General features: G+C 48.8%; 1 protein-coding gene across 2 annotated transcripts in view; it reads right to left on the bottom strand.

Annotated features, from left to right (window-relative positions):
• The window catches only part of LOC125949223 (uncharacterized), a 203,986-nt gene that overhangs the window by 50,578 nt on the left and 139,465 nt on the right, over positions 1 to 13,943 (bottom strand). The gene's annotated exons all lie outside the window — the stretch shown is intronic.

Genomic DNA, 13,943 nt, shown 5'->3' with positions numbered 1-13,943 from the left:
CAGGTCTTTGCCCACGATATCGATGATGATGCGTACTGCTGCTGCTGCTGTTGCTGCTGTTGCTAATGCAGGAGCTACCACCATCACCCGGTGGTGCGCTGATCAAACGGTGCGCTCCGTTTCGCACGGTAACCGTAGCGGATCGGCAGCCGGGACAGAGAGGACACATTTGCGTCGCGTCTTGGGTTTCGGCACTTGGTCACGACGACAACCACCAACACACGACAGCGACGCGACTCAATCGCACGCAATGTGCAACGTCGCACGCAGCAGGCTATGCGCTGTCGTCGGCACACTTCGATGGTTGTTGTTGTTGTTGTTGGGTGACGACGTCGTCGGCGGTGATCGTTGGGTTTCCGATGGGCGTCGCAGTGACCTTGGCATACTGCGGTATCGTGGTTTGATCTAAATTGAGATTTGGAATAGGGTGCGGCGGGGAGGGGGTTGGAGGAAAAGAGAAGACACACCGATGGGACGCGCGCATGGTTGGCACGTGGCGATCGATGATGGGGGCGGTGGTGGTGGTGTGTTAGCATTGAGCGGCGTATTTATGGCGCAGTTTTTGGCCGATGCCATAATCCGTTTTCAGGTCTCCCGTATGCGTCTCCGTTCTCGGCGAGGTGGTGTGGTTGCTCGATATTTTAACGATCTTCGCGTGCGCCCGACGTTGTGGTATTTTTGGGTATGTGTGTGTGTGAGTGTGTGTGTGTGTGTGTGTGTGTGTGCGCGTTTTTCGAATAAAACATTGACGTGAATTGAGTTTACGAGGTAATTCCGGCGATTCGACGCGAACCGTCGTAGCGGGTATAATGGCTTCTGTGAAGTGGGAATGCTGTCATTCGCAGTTCCAATAGCAGGAGACCCTCGAGTTTAAAATTAATTTTGTAATACGATACAGAATACCCGTACTCCGCAGGAGCGTAACACTATCACATGTGCAAACGACAATCAACGGAGCGAAACGAGATTGAAATCGCTAAAATACTTATCCGAATATCGAGATGAATGTGGAACCAACGGGACAATATCTTGACAACAACACTTGAATGTACAAAACAAACATAGGTGACTTAGCATTGAATGAAAAATAATTATTTTACAGATATGCGTTCTTCATGCGCATCTACATGAAAACGCAATAAGAAACGCACAACAGTCACAGAATGCTTTGATTAATCGACTTGACGGTGTTTTCAAGATTGCATTCAGGAGTTCAAGTCCTATCTATTCCTGAGCTTATTCCCACCATGATATGCAACAAAAAAAATCTGTTTAGTAGTATTCTTCAACTGTTTGTTGTTAATTTTGTTCAAATCAGGGGAGGTTTTAGCGTAAAAAGGAGTTTTCGTATGATAAAAAAGTATGTGTTGCTTTAGGACATCAGCCAAATATATTATACCATTTTCTTCACAAATTTGGGAATGTTTTTTTTTACAGTAAGCCAAGATTATGTTTTTTTTTAAATACAGACGAACACCAGGCATATCTCACAGGCATGAAATAGGACAGCTTTGGGTTTCAGGCTGGAATGAGCCACTGAATGTGTAGCATTGCTGAAAGTAGTGTTTGAAACAGCGTAAGCGCTAATTTACAAACAAAACACGAATGCTTCTTGTCCAACGATGGCGGCCACAAACGAAAAAACAAAACTACAATCTTGACACGCTTAGCCGACACCCCTGCCGCCTGTAAGTGTATTTCAATCACCCGTTTATCTCCACAAGCTAGAACGCTCCACTCGAGGAAAGTGTCAATGCCCGACTCTCCCTGTGCCCGAAAACGAAAGAGAGAGGCGTGAAAAATCATTCGTCACCGACCGACGACGAGGGTAATGCTTCGAGAAGTGGCTGTTCTAAGCCTTAAACCCGTAACCTTCTTCCTCGTCAGCCATATTTACGGACGGTTAAATGACGCGTTAATTTGTTGGTGGTAAACTCGGCGGCCTTTCCCTTTGCGAGCGGCCGAGATTCAATCTCCACATTCTACAATGTCTCGTAAGATATAGTGGGGGAGGAATAAGAACGACCGTGTCTCCGTCTCGACCTCCGTGGTGACGTAGTTCATAAAATGCGAACCTATGCCGAGAGTGCCAGCCTGTTCTCGCACCATTAGAGGACTGCGCACCATCATCTTTGCGTTTGCGCCTCCCCACCCCGCCAAGTGCTGGAGAACTTTAACACAAATTATGGTGTTGATGTTTAGAGGCGGCCGCCGCTGCTGCTGCTGCTGCTGCGTGAGGCTCGGTGGCGGCAAGTAATGATTTCGGGAACGAACGAGGGGCAAATCATCGCTAACGAACCCCGCAGGGAAATCCAAGTGTCACCACAGCTGCCGTCACCGCCCGTAAGGCGTCAGGGCGAAGAAGGGCGAAGAAGAAGGAAATGGAAATTTCATCCCATTTCCTTCACATCGGGAACAGTGCTGAATGTTTATTTTAATGTGACGTCGAAACAACAAAAAAAAACACGTTCCCCACATTGGAGTGCCCTTCGAAAGCGCCGAAAGACGAGAAGAAATGGGCGCACGTCGCTCAAAATGGCTTCAACCAATGTGGCGGTGATGGTGGTTGTTGTTGGGATTGGTCCCGAGGTTAATTTACTTGGGGGCAACGATTTAACAGTTTGATGATTTCATGAAACGGTCTGGCGAACGACGGACGGTTTTATTCCGCTGACGCTCTGCCTCTGGCTGCCACCTTGTTTTATCCGTCGTCTTTATGCTCTTCTGTTGAAACTGATTATCTGGCATTATCATTGCCACAGATTGATGCATTTAGAGCGACAGACTCTTCAAGCTTAACTACCTATTTTTGGATGCTGCTTGTAACAATCTTGCTTCCGGGGAGGGACTTCCGAAGGATTACGTGTTACAAGTCACCGAGAAAAGGACAACTAAGACACATGTGCTTGACTGTTGATATTTCAGTCACATCAACGTCCTATCATGTTAGGGCACCACCAACAATATTATCACACGAGGGGGGCGGGGTAGAGGGGCCGTAACCTGGCGGAGTATTACAGAAACGGAAGCTCCAAAACATAACTCACTAAAGCCGTAAGCACACACACACATCCCGGCAGCCCATGGGGGACCGTCGCTGTGGCCAACGAGTTCCAGCGAACAAATCCTATTATCCCTCTCACGACCCCCGGGTGGACCGAATCCTTTTAACCTCTGGCAAGGGCAGAGAAAAGGCTACAGCAATAGCAACAGCAACAGTAACAACAGCAACAGCAGCAATAGTAGCCTGCTCTCAAAGTGTGGAATCAATTTCGAGCGATTAATGCTTGTCTGCGGCTCCCACGCCACGGCTGGAGAGTTCGCCCTCCAGTGAACCGGAATCACTGCCCGGAACCTCAACGCCCGAGCGCCACCAAACAGGTCCCGGTACGGGTTGGTAATGGAGCGAGCCGAGATTTTCGGTTTGGGGGGGGGTTGGGAGTTTTTTTTTTCCTTTTTGTTGTTTTACTTCGGGTTTTATGTCACTCGCACCCGCACAAAACCAACTTTCCACCAACAGGATTCTGGGCTATTTTCGGCAACCACCAGAGCAGAGTGACCGCTCTGGAAGAGTTCCCTCTTCTGGAAGAGAAGGAGGAGAGAAAATGTTTGGACCACACCGCTAACGGGTGGTCCCTTACCCATTGCTCTGTGACCATATTTTGCCAACCAGCGCCACCCTGCCGTTCAATAGGATGTTTAGTGTCAGATGAAGGTTAAAAGCGTTTGTTGCCTTTGGTCAAAGGCACCACCGAAGTGCTTGCGCCTGTCCTTGCGGTTCGGCTCTTGTACCTCCCTTGTAACCTGATAGATAGAAAAAGGTACTCCAGAAATAGTTTATCTGGGGAGCATTAAAGCAATTGTGCCAAAAGTAAATAAATTGATCGAAATGTTAATGGCTATAGCATTAACCAGATGGATTCTTAATCGAAGTTGTCACTTCAAACATAAACTCATGGCCTACTTGAAGACACATTCATAAATCGTTTATCCCTTCAAGCGGTTCGTGATCTTGCCACGATACATTCCTTATCTACCGCAAGTAATTTCCAGTAATTTCTCGTAATCGTGTCGCATAATTGCATGCCGCGATACCGGTGTTGAAATATCTTTTGTTCTTTGATCACTATAATAGAAAAAAAGAACTCCTTCGTTGCCCTACTTCCAGCTGTGTGTGTGTCTCTGGTCTGGTCAAAGATCTTCATCGTTTTCATCGAAACGGCAACCAACCCCACCACCTACCTCTCGCTCTACATAAAGCTCAGCCACAGCAACCCTTCACACACAACTGCACACCATCGCCTCTCAAAAATTCAGCTCGCGCAGCGCACCAGAACCTGTTTATCTTATCCTTGGTGAAATGAAAGTTATTTCATTTCGTTTCATCCACTGGCTGGCACTTGCTGGGGTTGTGCCGGAGGAATGACACTCAGCACTGCTGTGGTCCTCCCACGGCACGGCACGACTCTCGGGGACTACTCTGCAGGAAGGTATATTGGGGACTTATGCTACTGTGAACGAGTGAGCCATAAGCTTGGCCAAAACAACGGAGAGTACAGCGAGAACCTAGACACTCCCTATTCCCCCCTCCCTACAGCATCCTTTCCACTGGTTAGCAGCAGTTTTAACTTCTGTCTACAGCCGATCCCGAATGGTCCAAGCCGGTGGTCCAAGATTAGCAACATGGATAAGAACGGTTTGGTGCCTGCTGCTGCTGCTGCTCAGTGGCACCAAAAGTGGACTCGCGAGCGAGTGGTACGGCTGGATTTATGCAAATAGTTTGTTTGTTCGCACTGGCCTCACCATCCCTTTTACCGACCAACCAACCGACCGACCGACTGGCATACTGTGTCCTTGTGTTGGCAGGATAATTGAATTTTGCGAATCGGCACAAGCTGACTTGCTGCTTGTTGGGCAAAAGCGACTGCTGAACACGACACGGGTGCGTTGGTCCCCCCCCCCCCCCCCACCCACGGAATGCAAGCCAAGCCGCCGCCATTCCCGTGGCCAGCATTATCGTAAAGCTTCGGAATCGTTTTAGGTGTAGCTACCGAAACGAACCAATAGATTTTGGAACACCGCACCGCCTTCCGGAACAGCAGAACAGGAGTCTGTGTGTGTGTGTGCGCCTGGAATGTGCGAATTTTATGATCATTGTTTCGACGCCAAAAGTTCACCTTCTTGGTGCGCCCATATTTCACGTCGATTGCTTTCGTTCTCTCTCTCTCGCTGTTCTACTTTCGGTGGTAAGTACAAGTTTCTCTAAGGCACTACTTCTGCCGTCTGCCTGACCCTGGGATGTGGCCGATTTTTCCAACTCACAACTCGCAAAACAAACACTGGCTGAAAACTTGCCCAAAAACTACTGCTTTCTCATCCTTCGTGGACGTCGACTCCGTCGTCTCTGCGTCGGGAACAATTGGAAATTTATGCTTTCGGGATGCACCTCTCTGGGTGGTGGCAATGCCATTTGTACAAAATAACTATAACAAATGGGAGACTTTGAGCACGGTTTGTTTCTGGAGTGCTTAAGCAAAACAGTTAGTGGTACCGACTTCCCAAGCCAAAACAGTCGGAACCAGTCACCACAAAGACAAGGTGTCTACCAGCAGGTCGTACAATAAGTGGACTAAATGCAGTTGCACTGCAGTGGTTTATAAGCATGAAAGGCACATTGTGACACGGAACAAATATGATACACAACAGGTTCCTCCAGAATGGGCGAGAAATAGTTTTGAAAGCTGCCACAAGGATGTCAAACATGAAGGCAAAGCTACTCGACCGAACCTCAACACCTATGGACACAACAAGAGCCAGTCTGGCTAGTGATCTTGAACGGTGGCAAACGGTGACCGACCAAAATGTCAAACTAGTAACACAATGAAACTAACATTCGGTCAACCTTCACCACCATCGGGTTTCCACCACCAGTCGTCGCGACGTAATCAACGACAAAGCGCGCAAATCTCCGTTGACCAAATCCTTGGTGATGCAAATTTTTGGTCGAAGAGTTATAAGCCGGGTAGAAGAAGTGGTGTTGTGGCGGGCAGCGCGTGACCATGAGACACGAGCGCGACGATCAGCAGAGATCACAGCAGAGGGGCCCCAAAGTGTGCGAAAGATGTGCGCTGCCTATAGTATATGCTACCACAAACCACACCAGGGGCGCAGGTTCACCGCGAGAGACATTTAATCTGTCATTTGCATCCGTAATGTATCTGTCAAGCTGGCAGCACCCTGCTGCTGCCGACATCACAGTAGGCCGCAAACATCCGAGTGCGTGCGTGCGTGCGTCTAGTGGGCTACACACGGAAGACAAGGAGATCTCCTTTTGCTCTCTTTCGCACGGAATCAATTGGATCGGAGTGCGATTTCGGACGGGTTTTCTGTCGTCAGGTTGGTTTTGTTGGGGCGCTACTCGATCTGGGCGTTCTTTTTCTTTTCTTTTATTTCCCCACCAGCCCATCCGCAGCAAATGCCATCCACCGGGCCGGGGGGCAGCTCCCCCACTCGTAGCAACGGATAGATCTTTGAATCCCAAAAATGTTAACACAGATACCATGTGTCAATCGGTGGCAGACGAGCGATGGTAATCGTATCCTCTCAGCCCTGAAGCCCCAAGCCTTGAGCCTTGAAGAGGGGCCGGCCGCCGGCCGCCTTTTGCTCGTAGATTTTTGCTAATCGATTGCGTCAACGATGGCGTTGTTACGTCCACATGTCTCGTGCGGCTCGGTTTCGCAAAGATGTCCAATGTTGGAATGTTTTTCGAATGTTTTTTTTTTCGAACGAAAAATAATTCCAAACGTCGATTGGTAAATGTTGACACTGTCGGTATACAGACTATCGCACAACAGCTGCTGATGTTGCGTTTGGTGTTTGAATGTGAATGTGATCGGATCCTGTAATTCATGGCACGGTGATGGTGGCGTTCATGGTTTGTGGTGTGATGGATCGCAGATCGTGTGACTATCAATTAACGATCAAACTGTGCGCGTGATGATCTTTCGAATCCAAACATCGACGCATTAAGTCATCCCAACGGCGCACCGTCCATTCGATCATTTTGCTCAATCATTTAGCTGATCGACGACCGATACAAGGTCGGTGAGCCAGGGAAACCGAGGAGGTTAATGTGTTGCCACACAATCGTCCGCGAACGCGAAAAGCTGTGACACCGGGAAGCCCCCTAAACTAACCATTATATCACTTGCTGCTCTCGCTATGGTATGGTGCTTTGCAGCCAAGCCTGTCACATTAGAGTGTGCTTTCGGAGTGCTTCGGTATTATAAGCAGCTCTCTGCTCCGGCCAATCGTGTGCCAATACGGCTCACGGGGATGCTGCGTGCGTGCGTGCGTGCGTGTAAAGTATGCTGCTAAGTATGTCGCTCGAAACAACCAAACGTTCGCCGGTCGTAGCGATCACCCGAAAGCAGCTGAGCAGTTGAGTGGCACACTGGGGGAAAAAAAGAGGAAAGAGGTAAGCTAGCGGATCCGGACGACCCGAAGAGGTTACTGAATAATTCATGATACCACCTCATAGCACCCCTTCCCCCAAGACCCCGGAGACACTCCGTGTTTCACGTGCGCAAGGAAATGAGGAGCAGGCAAAGAAGCAGACACACACACACGTCATGGAGCACCTCCAGGGCCATCGGGGAACTGGAAACTACACACGCAATATCCGACGACGACTACTACGACGACGACGACGACGACGAAGTCGCCCTCGGGCAGCGACAACCCAAAGGGGGCAACGGAGTTTGGACATTTATGAAAATGATGACACGATCGCGGCCAAATATTCCGCGATCGACCCGCAACCGAACTCGCTGCCAACCATAAGAAGGAGAACGAGAGGAAGAGGGCGAGCAAGAAGAAGAAAAAGAAGACGGAATCGATCTTGGAGCAAGGTGCGATAAGAATCTCTCGTTCGTTCGTTCGTTCGTACGTTCGTTTGGTTCGCTTCCGATGAAGTGGCGTTCCCGGTTGCGGTCAAGGTGCTTCTCGATGGATCGAGCGCCCCGCCCCGGGGGGGCCACCGGACTGACTAACGGACACACCATGAACAACGGTGCGCGCAGGGAGCCACGCTCTAGCATAAATCTTCATTACGCCAGTCAGTCAGTCCGTGATGCGTGCGTGACGCCGTGAAACTGCGACGTGACTGCTGGCGGCAATCTCTAGTAGCCCAGCGACGGAGACACGACACACCACATGCCAACAACGGAGCAGTTGGTCGCAGGAGCCAGGATTCGAAACTTATAATATCGCAACCATCTAGTTACATCAACATCCAAGTAACCCAGTAGTTTATCATGAAGACATGGTTTTGACAAGATTTGAAAAGTCTGAATCGAAATGGAGGCATGTCGTGAGCGGAACACATCATTTAGAAAGCATATATCTTACCAACCGAAAAAGGAGGAGTGTGATTGTTATGCAACCTGCTATCTCCTTTCCCTGAACGAAACTCAACAAATCCCTTCGCATGGAAGCAGAAGCCAGAAGGACGAGCAGAGAGTTCCGTTCCAAAAGCCGGAAACACACACACAAACACAATAAAAACATATTTCGTTGGCCATAAACTTGCCAGCAGCATTGTCGGTCGGCTGCAGTGCAGGGCATTAGGCGGGCACAGGATAACAGAATCCACATACTCTCTATCTCTCGGTCTGTATAGCCGGAATCATTGCCAAAGCGAGTTTCCCGCAAGACATACTAAATCAAAACAATAAACCGTTTACCCGCGTGGCGCAGCACACTACAGTCAAGAGTCTATTGGTTGCGACCGCGTATGGAGTAAGGTAAGGAACGGGCCCGGGGAGCGAAACAAATGAAATCTCTCGCTCCTATTTTTGTGGCAATTCTGGCAGCAGCAGCAGCAGCAGCACTCGAGAAGCGCACGGTAAATGGCAATGGATGGAAGGGATTGTTAGCTAACGGTGCACCTCGTCCTGGACGAAGATTAAACGGAGTGCACAATTCTGCATTCTGTGCCAAGCACAACTCCCCTTCTGTACGTTATTGTGCCCGCATGAGTGAGCTATCTCATGGTGCAGGACTATCAAAAAAAAATGTGTGGAGTGAAATTCTGCATCCTTTGTATACATTTAACAAATTTCCTTCGACGAATAAATGAAGAGAAAGCATATTTCTTCGTTTGTCCACCCGGTATTAAGTTATCCGGATAGGGCTCCGGAGCTCGGAACACACACTAGCACGAGCATCGAGCAAAATGGACACTTTGAATGGACGGTGGCACAGACGGAGCACAACAATCGACGTCTAGTAGTAGGCGGTGCGCGAGAGGTGGTTGCCATTTTGCTCGTGCTCCTGGTTGGTTCCCTTCTATCGTTCGTGCCAGACGCAACTGGCCAAAACTCGTGCCAAATGGAATCATTATTATCCATACCCGGGGTATTCCGGGGTGGTGTGCCTCCGAATTTCCGAGGCGCAATTTCTTCGACCGATAGCCAAAGAAGACGACACACAGACGACGACGACGACGACGCCAACGAATTGAAATATAATGAAAGGATTATCGTTTCGCTATAAGAGCTTTATTATGCGACAGTTTGCTGTCGGGGGGTTTTTGTTTATTTCATGCCGGTTTCGTTGACCAACCAAAGGAAACGAATAAAAGTTTCTCGTGGATCGGGACACGGGACACGGGAAGATGGCGTGTAAATGAAAGAGTCCGAGACGAGGCGATATTCTTGGGAATATAAGGTGCCACAGTGCCATCGAATCGTGAAACGACTGCTCGGCGACCGAAAAGCTGCTGCTGCTGCTGCTACTCTGGTCTCGTCTGGTCCACGGAACCGTCAGATCCGATTGCGCGTTGTCGCTACAGTTTTCCGCAAGACCTGAATGGTGTCGACATGATTATGGTGCTAGTTTTGTCGGTCCGTCCGGTCCGGAGTCCGGAGTTCGGAGTCTTTCCGGCGTTGGGCCAGCAAACCAGCAGCAGGCAGACGGCTAGTCTGCAAAGTTTGTCTTGGACACACACCAAAACGGACCAGGGGGGAAAAAGGCAAGTTTTCTACGAAGAAACTATCGCTCTTCTCGAGCGAACTCCTCCTGCCGTTCTTCTGCCGCATTGTCCTACAAACCGTAGACCGCCGTCGTGTGCAGTTCCGACGGCTGCTGTCCTTTCCTTTATGCTCCAGTTTTTAAGCACACGCACACGAAGCGTATTAGCTCTGCCCTGGTGAGGAGCGAGGATCTGCCAAGAATTTGCTCCTTTTTATCGACGTCTTCTTTTCCACCATCGATCGGCCACCAAACTATTCGACACATAGGAGATGCCCGGAGAATCGGTTGGCACCCCGCGTTCACGTAGACCACACATACGGGGGGTCAAAGGCAGGCAGGCAGAGAGAAGAAGGGCAGACAGGATACGATAAAAGACAGCCAAAGATAAGTTCTTTCTCAGCAGAATCGCCCGAACGCCGGAGGATTTGGACTATGGGGGTAGCAAAAAGTTGAGAAAATAAATTCAGCAATCATAGAGACAGGCCGGCCACCAGACTGCGTGGCTGGCAGGGGGGTGGAGTGGACAATCGATCGTCTACCGAATAGCGGTAATGCGCTATTCTTCTGCCAAGCAATGCAACACAATTTCCACAGATGCTTCGCATGGAAATATGTCTCCCAGGTTTCAGCATTGGGTATCAAACGATCCGGAACCAGTAATTGCATCGAAGGCAAACATATCATTGGGAATTGTCAAATTTCTACGACACTAATCAGGATTTTGAGAACAATTAGATCAATAGCCGTTCAGTGACACGCCCGTGTCGTTGAATAAGTGCCCAAATTCAATAGTGAGATGGCTCATTAAGAAAACTTACTCGGTTACTATGGTTACATGGCAGTGACACAGGCGAGTGATTTTACAGAATCCAGGCCCCAGGATATAGTTTAACCGATAACGTTTATTATTTACTGCCTTTAAGTCGTTGCTGGTTAATTAAGCGTTATAGTAAAACGCTGCCAATATTTTAAAGAGTTAAATGCAAAACATTAAGTCAGCAAGGTAGTACCTAAATCAGTTCCTAATATCGAAATGAAATCTTTCCCCAATCTTTTGAGATAGAGTTGAAGAACCTGAACATCGTGGTTCATTTTGAGCAAATTGAGTATAGAATCAATGTTTGTTACGCTCGATAGAAGTACGTTTAGGAACATCCTCCTCGGGATGATGCCATCATAACTTTCGTCGATTGTAACCCAATAACACTCGCGATGTGAAAGTTCACACAGTTACAAGCTATTGTGTAGAATCAATTTGTAGTATTTACTGACGCAAATCAACCGCCACAATTAGCGAAGACAAACTAGCTGCTTTGTGTGGCTTAAGGCCAAATCACTGTCCCCCCCCCCCCCCCCCCCCCAACTCCAATCCTCCCAAAAAACCACTGGCGAGCAACTTCAACACGTTTTAAAAGCTCTCGAAGCACCCAATTTAGCCCTATAAGGAGCTCGCCACTCCATGCAAATGAGCACTCTCCAACGCGGTGTAGCAAACGAACGAACGAACGAACGGGACCATCGTCTGCATTGGTTGTTGGTTCCCGGGCGGAAGAAAACGGCGGAAAATAAAATGACCCATAAAACCATAACCATATAGGACAAACTTTTCGCCCCTTTTTCCACAACACACGCCAGTGGTGGTGACACGATGGTGTGGCGGCCGCGATGGTGGTCACTGAATCTTCTTTGCCTTTTACTTTTCCTTTTGTTTTTTTGGGTTTTGTTTTTTTTTTGAGAAAGATGATCTTCGAGGTCCAGCGTCTCGCGCAACTCCTCCGCGGGACCCTCTCGTGGCCCCGTGGTTTGTGATTTTTTGATGGTTGGAGCTATAAAAACGTTTAATATTTATGGCGTTTATGGCGTCGCCTAATTGATTCTCCATCCAAACCAAGCCAAGCCAGGCCGGCCGCGTGCGCGCCGAAAGATCGACCGTACGTGTGCGGGCTGGTCGGCCGCGGCCACAACCGACCAACCGGCCGCCACCGTATGTTCTACCCCGTGGAGCTTTCGTACGTGTTTTGCCTCGCGGCGATTGCCTTCATCATAAACATCTGGCGACATCGGAGCCGGGCAACAGCAGCAGCAGCAGCAGTTGGGTCAAGCAGAAAAACTTGAAAAACTAAAACGCGTGTACGCGGTTTGTGGTTCGGTCTCCGGGCGATTCGGAACACGATTGTTGTGGTGATTCGTTTTGCCGCTCATAAATCATACCACGAGTCGGCGCCACACATAACACACGATCGATCGAGCAGAAGAGGCGAGACCATCGCGAGACGAAAAATGTGGACAAAATGTGTCGACAAACAGTGTTCCACAATAAAAACTGTACGCGGAGTGTTTCCTCGCTTGTCGTTGATTTGTTAAGGCGCTAAGAAAGGCAAAATGACCAATTAGACGGTCTAATCAAGTCAATTAGGCAAGATAAGACACATGGTTTGTCTCATATTTGTTCGTTAATCTAGCAAGCAATAGCCACACACACACTTACGTACAAACCAATATTTAATTGATACTATTGATCGGTTTAATAAATGCGTCTTTAAGCGTAATATCATCTGGCACCAGGCAAAGCATCACTGCTGATCAATGTCACAATGCAACATAATCGTGAAACGTGAAGCGTTACAACTCCTCGCTCGATACCAGTCACCAACACCAAACAATCAAAACACTGAACACTGCGAAGACAAATAGGCACTCAGCTCAGATGTAAACATTGAGAGAGGCAGACCGCCGTGCTAGCTGCTACGGAATGGAGAAGGCAACATTCCGCATTCCGGGATGAAAAATGGAGACGCTTTCGGAGGCGCTCTCCACATTGAAGTTAATGAACAATCTTCAAACTGACGATGAAGCCCCTCGCACACACACGAACCAACAGGAACCACGAACAGAAAAGATTAATACTTGGCCCATTTGTGGCTATTCTTAGTATCCGGCCGGAGCAGCAGCAGCAGCAGCAGCTAGTGATCCGTGCTGGGTGGCATGTTACACAGAAACAATCTCCCGCCCAAAAAGCGATGTAAGTGCTACCCTCAAAACGCACATCTCATCTGGTGGTATGCTTCTGATGATGAGTACATTCATAATCGACCACACAGACACATACACACACGCGTGATGATGCGTGAAAACAACAGTTGTTGCCTGATCCAACCGGAGCAGAGTTTCCAGAGGAGATTTGTCATTAACATTGTCAACGTTTTTTTGCTCTCGAAAAATCTCCCCCCAAAAGACTTACTGAGAGAAAATGATTCATGACTGTTTGTTGATAGCTCCTCCGGGGGTGTTGCGAGTGTTAATTGTTGTGGCGAGGAACGGATAGATTTATAACAAGATGGGCTCTCGATTGCGGCTTTACCGGGCCGCTGGGTAAGCGAGAACTAGCAACCGCTTTTAGCGAAACCGAAGGGTAGAACGCTGGACAGAGAGAACAGCAAAGGACCACGAGAGGTGGTGGTGGTGGTAGGCAAGGTTAAGATGCTATCATAATATGCCATTTTGCTCAACCCATTCGTCAACGTCAGATTAGCGTGAAATCGCACGGACTACTGGGACCGTAACAACCGCCTCACGCCAATATTGACGGAATAAAAAGAAAGAGAACAAAAGAGCGTGGAACAGAGAGAGAGAGAGAGAGGGACGGAGTTCTCGTTCGTTTCACACCTTATTTAAATAATATTCAAATCAGATCAGACCGTCAACCGTCAGCCGGTTAAACGCTAATACGCTCTTCTAATCCGCTCTCGCACAACATCACAATCGGATCACAACGCGCCGGCAACGCTACCAAAAGGACCGAGGAGTCCGGCCCAGTCACCAACCTGGGACTTTGAAGTTTAGTATTTTCCAAATTCACTTTTCCTTTCTATCCCCACCACTTTTGGGTACGGCGGTGCGGTGCGGGG

The sequence above is a fragment of the Anopheles darlingi genome, chromosome 2 (assembly GCF_943734745.1).
Source record: "Anopheles darlingi chromosome 2, idAnoDarlMG_H_01, whole genome shotgun sequence".
NCBI classification, from domain to species: domain Eukaryota; kingdom Metazoa; phylum Arthropoda; class Insecta; order Diptera; family Culicidae; genus Anopheles; species Anopheles darlingi.
This window is presented reverse-complemented; position numbering and strand designations above follow the sequence as displayed.